Consider the following 8407-nt stretch of genomic DNA (forward strand, 5'->3'; position numbering starts at 1 on the left):
CCCTATGGATCTCTAAACTTGGATCAGTTCAACAGTTTACTTTCTCTACCATTACTGCTACAAAGCTGAGTACTACTGGAGAAATCTCACAACCTCATCTGCTGGCAGTATTACATGTGTCAAGCTTCTGTAGACAGAATAACGCCCCCCATAAGGATGTCAACTGCCAACCCCCAGAATCTAGGAACATGTGACCTTATATGGCAAAAGGAACTTTGCAGGTGTGATTAAATTAAGGGGCTTGAAATTAGGAGATTATCCTGGATTATCCAAGTAGACCCAAGGGTCAATCCACAGAAAAGGTGGGACAATAGAAGCAGAGAGGGAGCGATGTGCTTTGAAGATGGAAGAAAGGGCCATGATCCAAACGCTGCAGGTGTCCTCCAGAAGCTGGAAAAGGCAAGGATACAAATTCTCCCCCTCGATCTTCCAGAAGCAGCAGAGCCCTGCAGACACCTTAATTCTAGTCCCATAAGACTCATTTCAGACTTCTGATGCCCAGAACTGTAAGATAATAAGTATGTGGCTTTCCCAGGTGGCTGCCAAAGATGGCAGAGGGGCGGATGGAGCTCGATGGCTGATGCCATCTCCTGGCCAACCAGGGGCATCATGACCAAGGAGGTACTGCTGGGCCAGAAGGTGGTGTTTGTATGCTGTGAGGGTATCAGCATTTCCGGCAATTTCTACAGAAACAAGGGCAGACCATTCGAGGTATGCTGCCCCACAAGACCAAGCGAGACTAGGGTCCCTGGACCACCACAAGGTGTTTGATGGGATCTTGCTGCCCTATGACAAGAAAAAGTGGATGATGATTCCTGCTGCCCTCTAGGTTATGCATCTGAAGTCTATATGAATATTTGCCTACCTGGGGTGCCATGTGATTGGCTGGAAGTACCAGGCAGTGAGGGCCACCCTGAAGGAGAAGAGAAAGGAAAAGGCCAAGATCCATTACTGAAAGAGAAAACAGCTCATGAGGCTATGGAAACAGGATGAAAAGAACATGTAAAGAAAATCAACAAATACACAGAGGTGGTCAAGAACCATGGACTACTGGTCTGAGCCCAGTAATGACTTTATTCCTCATGCTTGGCCTAGCCTGCCCTTCCTTCATCACTGCCCTGGATGTGGGGATCCAGGGGCAGCCATCCAGGGAACAAGACAGCCTGGGACTTAGGAAGCTGGGGACACAGAACGGACCTTAGTCACTGTTACTATTTAAGAAAGGTCCTTCTTTTAAAAATTTACTTTACACAGCTCTAACAGTTGTGCAGACAAAATTTGTCTACGATCCACTAGTTCATGACAGAGTTTTTAAAAACCAACAGTAGGAACAACTTTAGTTCCACTATTTGCACAAGTGAGCTGGAAAACTAATTGGAGGAGAACACTGAATTGTGAATGAGGCATCTGTTTCAACTTCTTACATGGTCATATATTATTCTCTGCAGCTGTTAGAGTGTGAGAGACGCCATGGGACGGCATGAGCCTAGTGTCGCACAGAGGTATTTACAGATGGAGACGGAAAAGACGTGCAACCAAGAGGTTAGAGGCATTGCCCTTGTTGCTTCCCAGTATTTTGCAACCAGAGCTGAATAAAGTATAAGGAAGGAAGGAAAGAAGTAAATAAATAAATAAATAAATAAATCAGTTTTGTTTTAAGCCCACCAAGTTTGTAGTCATTTGTTACAGCGGCAGTAGGAAACTAATAGTGTCTAACTTCAGATGAGTCTCCAAACTCTCAGAAATTGTGGTAGAGAGACTTCAACCATGACTGCTATCAATTCCTCCCCTCCCTGTATGCACCGGCTGTTCTCCACATCACCAGGTGGAATCTATTTTCCGCACCCCTTAAATCTGGGCTGGCCTCGTCACTTGCTCTGACCAACAGAATAAGATGGGAGTGACACTGTGCCCATCCCAGGTCTGCCCTTTAAGCAGCTCCTGCTTGCTCCCTCTTGGTAGCCAGCTACCATGGACAAAGTCTGATTATCCTGAGACCAGCACGCTGTGAAGGAGTATGAGCTGTTCTAGGCATCCCAGCTGAGGCACCAGACAAAAGAACGCAGAAACCATCTCCACGTGGAGAACTGCCCAGCTGAGCCTAGCCCAGATTACAGAATCACAGATAATACGTGGCTGTTCTTTTAAGCCACTGTTGTGGGCGGTTTGTCACCAACCAATGAGTAACTGAAACAATAATACTTTCTACGTGCCACTAGTAACTTCTCCCATTCCTTTACCTAGCTCTCTCTGCAGCTGATCTTTGCCCCGACTTCAGAGATGTTCTGGCTCCTCCCACATATCTTCCACTGGCTTCAACCCTAAACTCCTCTACCATATGCATAGCTACAGCGACATTTCTTAGAATTTCTCAGATTCACCCTTAGTGATCTAATCCCTTTCTGCCTCTTTCAAAATTTAATCTTTCTGTATGCTGTTACTGTCATTCTTCACGGGCTCCTTTCTTTAGTCTACAGACACCCCCAGGATGAACCCAATCCCTTTTCTTAAAATAACTCTTCAAGTTATTGCCCTATTTCTTTCCTTCTTTACTTCGCACCTTTTGAGAATAGCCTACACATGCCATGTCCACATTTAATGCTCAGCCAGGTAGTGGGTTAGACCAGCTAAAGGACATGATAAGGGTGGACCAGAGGCATGTGGAAGTGGGACAGGGAGTATTGGGGAGGGAGGCCCATTATTTAAACAGGATCCAGTTGCCAATACCAGTCAGTGAAGTTGGGTACATGCCAAGAAGTTGGAGAAGCATCAGGGAGAGGACAAATCTGTAGGGATAAATGTACTGTACAGGTTGAGTCAAAGTCCCAGGGAAGCCGTAGTGAGGGGATTCAGTCCAACTAACCCAGCAAGGAGGTGCAGAGTTGAATCCTCTATAACTCGGTTGTGCATGATTGCTCTTGTTCAGTAGACAGACAGGGCACTCTCTCACAGCAGAACTTGGCTTCCCCAGGCTTTCTACTCAATAGTGAGAGCCCCATCCCTCTACTTAATAGACTACACTCAGAAAACAGTTAAGGCTTGCATGCCTACAACAAATCAACATTTCTAAATAAAATAACATTGAGGTAACATTACCAAGTTAATTACTATGATGTTTCTCTTAAGGCATATTCACTTTGTGCAATACATAACCCCAAATCTGCAAATCAGGTTTCCCAAAATAATAAATGCTAGCATTTGTGCATTCCACTAGTAGGGTGAAATTGTTAAGAGCATGTTCTTTGGAATAAGACTGTGTGGTATGCAGTCAAGTCCCTCAACCCAGAAACAAAACTCCATGTCTTAATGCTGGAAATTGTGAAGGTGTTATCTTACGTGGCAAAGGGAAATTAAAGTTGCAGATAGAATTAAGATTGCTAATCAGCTGACCTTAAAATAGGGGTATTATCCTGGATTATACAGGTAGGCAATGTTATCACAAGGGCCGTAAAAGCATACAAGGAAAGAAAGGGAGGAGGTGAGAGTGATGCAATGTGAGAAGGACTCAACTTGCCTTTGCTGGCTTTGAAGTTGGAGGAAAGGGGCCAGGAGCCAAGGAATGCAGGCAGCATCTAGAAGCTGGAAAAGGCAAGGAAACGAATTCTCCCCTGGAGCCTCCAAAAAGGAATGCAGCCCTGCTGACACCTTGATTCTAGTCCAGTGAGACCTTTGTCAGACTCGTGACCTATAGGAATATAATGAATTTGTATTGTTTAACCTGATAAATTTGTGGCAATTTGTTATGGCAGCTGGAGAAAACTAATACTGACTACACTGTTCAAATCCTGACTATCATTTAACACTGGTGTGACTTATGGAATGTTAATTAATTTTTCTATTCCTGTTTATCTGTAAAATGAGACTAACGATACTATCTACTTGAGGATTAAATGAGATAATACATATACCATTTAGAATAATGCCAGATAGATAATAAATGCTCCAGAAATGTTAAATATTGCTATTGTTGTTTTGTATTTACCTTCCTCTTTGATTTTTATCATGAGATTTCACCTGAGAACCATACTTCAAATAATGTTTTTCCTACATCCATTTAAATAGCACAGGAAAAATGCCAACTAAATGTTTAATAGCTTTAAGATCCTGAATTGCCTCGAGTACCTTCTTAGGATGTTGTTTTCAGCTGTGAACATCTAACTCATCTTGCTCATTTCTAACGTGCTAGAACAATCTGTGCTAACACCATATTTTAAAAGTACTTTCTTATTTCTTGAGGACTTAATTATAATGCTGCTGGTTGATGAGTTTGCATTTTAAGCCAAGACCCTGAAATAAACACAGTCATTTCAGTTCTTGATACAACTGAATGAAAGTGCATTCTCTGATTAGCTTGTCAGTTTAAGGGTACACCGTGACAATGCGATAAAATTACCCACACTTGCCAATGACCTGATTCTCATTATAGATTTTGGCAGTTTCTGAACTTTTAATTCTTTCTGAAGTATACTGTGTTTGATATATTTGGTGTGTTTACAGTACATCTAGCCCTTTTATTTGAGAAATGCAATGTGTTTTCAGTATTTGATTAACTTAATTTACATTTTCAAAAGAGAAAAATTTTCTTAGGTACATAAAATATAAAGTCCTTTTATTTTTAATAAGTTCTGAGATCCCCTAAGAGATCACAACCCTAAACAAAATCCATCTTCATGCATACAAAGCAAAAAAAAAGAGCTGGTTTTGCATTAGTCTGAAGAGTCCCACCCTTATACTCTTAATGGTGATTAATAACAGGAAGCTCTTTTATTATGATTGACAGCAATATACATAAAAAAATACCACAGAGCATTGTTTAGAAAAGAGGTATTAGTCATGCACTACATCTTTGTTAATTTCAATGGCAGGTGAAAGAGAATGGATTGAGCTTGCTGGCTTGCCATTCAGTCATTCATTTATTCATTCTCTCGACAAATGTTTGTTAAGCTCATGCAATGTTCCAGGAATTATGAATCTCCCTCAAAAGCTAAATCACATATTGTTTAGGAACATATATACATGTGATTAAATTGATTTTTAAACCCCACAAAATTTAGAATAGTGTCACCTCTGGGAGAGGCAGAGATGGGATGTGCAAGGAGTATGCAGGTAATCCCAAAGGTATGGATGGTAGGTCCTCAGGTGTTTGTTCTATTATTATGTTTATAACATACATATACTCTACTTATGTTCTTTTGGTGTATCAAATATTTATTTTAAAAAGAAACAACTAATTTCTGCTTTAAAGAGCTTGTAGCCTTGTGTGGTCACTTAACTATTTCTTATACCTTGCACTGTAACCACAGCCTCTCACTCCTCCATGCTTAGAAGTCTGTCACCCTTTTTTATGGAAAAAAATCAAACTGTATGCACTTAAATTTTTTAAAAATTCATAATTAAAGAGCATTATGAACTCACAAGTGATAGTCTATCCTGAATTCAGAGGTTCAAGGATCATTGCCACCTAATGAGAAGAGCAATGGCTGCACTTGGTTCTTACCTGCTTGTTTCCTGCTGTTGGAGCTCAAGGCAGGGTCAGCCCCTGGCACACCTATGTTAACACAGGGCTGAATAGTCGAAAAGCGTTTCTAGACCCATTTCTAGCACTAGCTCGTTGTGTGATCTTATGCAAGTAACCAAACATTCTGTGGGTTTTTTTAATATATATGTGGAATCCAGAAAACTGGTACAGATGAACCTATTTGCAGGGCAGGAACAGAGATGTAGACATAGAGAATAGACATGTGGACACAGTGGGGGAAGGGGAGGGTGGGATGAATTGGAAGATTAGGATTGACATATACACACTACCATGCATAAAATAGATAGCTAGTGGGAACTTGCTATAAAGCAGAGGAAGCTCAGCTCTGTGCTCTGTGATGACCTAGATGGGTGGAAGGAGGGGTGGGGGTGGGAGGGAGGTCCAAGAGGGAGGGGGTATAGGTATACATACAGCTGATTCACTTCCCTGTACAGCAGAAACTAACACAACATTGTAAAGCAATTATACTCCAATAAAAAAAATACTATGATAAGTATTCTTATTACAAGTATGTGAATTTAAAAAACATTTGTAAAGGAGTTTGTGCTTATAATTCAATATGAATAATAAGATGCAAGAGCATAGTGTGGCAGAAAAAAGGTAGAGTTGTAGCCAGACAAGCTTGGGTTCAAACTTTGGCTCTGTTTGTTACTGTCTGTGTCATCTCTGTCAAGTAATTTCATTCTTTTGAACCTCTGTTTCTTCACCTGTAAAATGTGATAATAATACTAGCCTCATAGGACTGCTGGAAAGATTAATTAAAATATGATAGTAGGGTTTTCGGAGGGACCAAGATGGAGGAGTAGAAGGACATGCTCTCACTCCCTCTTGCGAGAACACCAGAATCACAACTAGCTGCTGGAAAATCATTGACAGGAAGATACTGGAACTCACCAAAAAAGATACCCCAATCCAAAGACAAAGGAGAAGCCACAATGAGATGGTAGGAGGGGCGCAATCAGAGTAAAATCAAATCCCATAACTGGGGGTGGGTGACTCACAGACTGGCGAACACTTATACCACAGAAGTCCACCCACTGGAGTGAAGGTTCTGAGCCCCACATCAGGCTTCACAACCTGGGGGTTCAGCAATGGGAGGATGAATTCCTAGAGAATCAGATTTTGAAGCCTAGTGGGAATTGATTGCAGGACTTTGACAGGACTGGGGGAAACAGAGACTCCACTCTTGGAGGGCACACACAAAGTAGTGTGTGCATCGGGACCCACGGGAAGGAGCAGTGACGCGAGGGGAGACTGAACCAGACCTACCTGCTAGTGTTGGAGGGTCTCCTGCAGAGGCGGGGGGTGGCTCTCTTTCACTAAGGGGACAAGGACACTGGCAGCAGAAGTTCTGGGAAGTACTCCTTGGCATGAGCCCTCCCAGAGTCCACCATTAGCCCCACCAAAGAGCCCGGGTAGGCTCCAGTGTTGGGTTGCCTCAGGCCAAACAACCAGCAGGGAGGGAACCCAGCCCCACCCATCAACAGTCAAGTGGATTAAAGTTTTACTGAGCTCTGCCAACCAGAGCAAAAGTCAGCTCTACCCACCACCAGTCCCTCCCATCAAGCCTCTTAGATAGCCTCATCCACTAGAAGGCAGACAATAGAAGCAAGAAGAACTACAATCCTGCAGCCTGTGGAATAAAAACCACATTCAAAGAAAGATAGACAAGATGAAAAGGCAGAGGGCTATATACCAGATGAAGGAACAAGATAAAACCCCAGAAAAACAACTAAATGAAGTGGAGATAGGCAACCTTCCAGAAAAAGAATTCAGAATAATGATAGTGAAGATGATCCAGGACATCAGAAAAAGAATGGAGGCAAAGATCAAGAAGATGCAAGAAATGTTTAACAAAGACCTAGAAGAATTAAAGAACAAACAAACAGAGATGGACAATACAATGACTGAAATGAAAACTACACTAGAAGGAATCAATAGCAGAATAACTGAGGCAGAAGAAAGGATAAGTGACCTGGAAGACTGAATGGTGGAATTCACTGCTGCAGAACAGACTAAAGGAAAAAGAATGAAAAGAAATGAAGACAGCCTAAGAGACCTCCGGGACAACATTAAATGCAACAACATTCGCATTATACAGGTCCCAGCAGGAGAAGAGAGAGAGGAAGGACCAGAGAAAATATTTGAAGAGATTATAGTTGAAAACTTCCCTAACATGGGAAAGGAAATAGCCACCCAGGTCCAGGAAGCACAGAGAGTCCCATACAGGATAAACCCAAGGAGAAACACGCCAAGACACAGAGTAATCAAACTGGCAAAAGTTAAAGACAAAGAAAAATTATTGAAAGCAACAAGGGAAAAACAACAAATGACATACAGGGAACTCCCATAAGGTTAAGAGCTGATTTCTCAGCAGAAACTCTACAAGCCAGAAGGGAGTGGCAAACTTAAAGTGATGATATGAAGGAACCTACAACCAAGATTACTCTACCTGGCAAGGATCTCACTCACATTTGATGGAGAAATCAAAAGCTCTACAGACAAGCAAAAGCTAGGAGAATTCAGAACCACCAAACCAGCTCTAATGTTAAAGTAACTTCTCTAAGTGGGAAACACAAGAGAAGAAAAGGACCTACAAAAACAAACCCATAACAATTAAGAAAATGGTTATAGGAACATACATATTGATAATTACCTTAAACGTGAATGGATTAAATGCTCCAACCAAAAGACACAGGCTTGCTGAATGGATACAAAAATAAGACCCATATATATGCTGTCTACAAGAGACCCACTTCAGACCTAGGGACACATACAGACTGAAAGTGAGGGGATGCAAAAAGATATTCCATGCAAATGGAAATCAAAAGAAAGCTGGAGTACCAATACTCATACCAGATAAAATAG

The 8407-nt window shown here is 41.8% G+C and overlaps 1 pseudogene; it reads left to right on the forward strand.

The window, feature by feature from the left end:
- Nucleotides 1–548: 548 nt before the first annotated feature.
- On the forward strand, nucleotides 549–1059 carry LOC131755177 (large ribosomal subunit protein uL13 pseudogene; annotated as a pseudogene).
- The last annotated feature ends 7348 nt before the right edge of the window (nucleotides 1060–8407 follow it).

This window comes from Kogia breviceps, chromosome 4 (assembly GCF_026419965.1).
Source record: "Kogia breviceps isolate mKogBre1 chromosome 4, mKogBre1 haplotype 1, whole genome shotgun sequence".
NCBI classification, from domain to species: Eukaryota; Metazoa; Chordata; class Mammalia; order Artiodactyla; family Physeteridae; genus Kogia; species Kogia breviceps.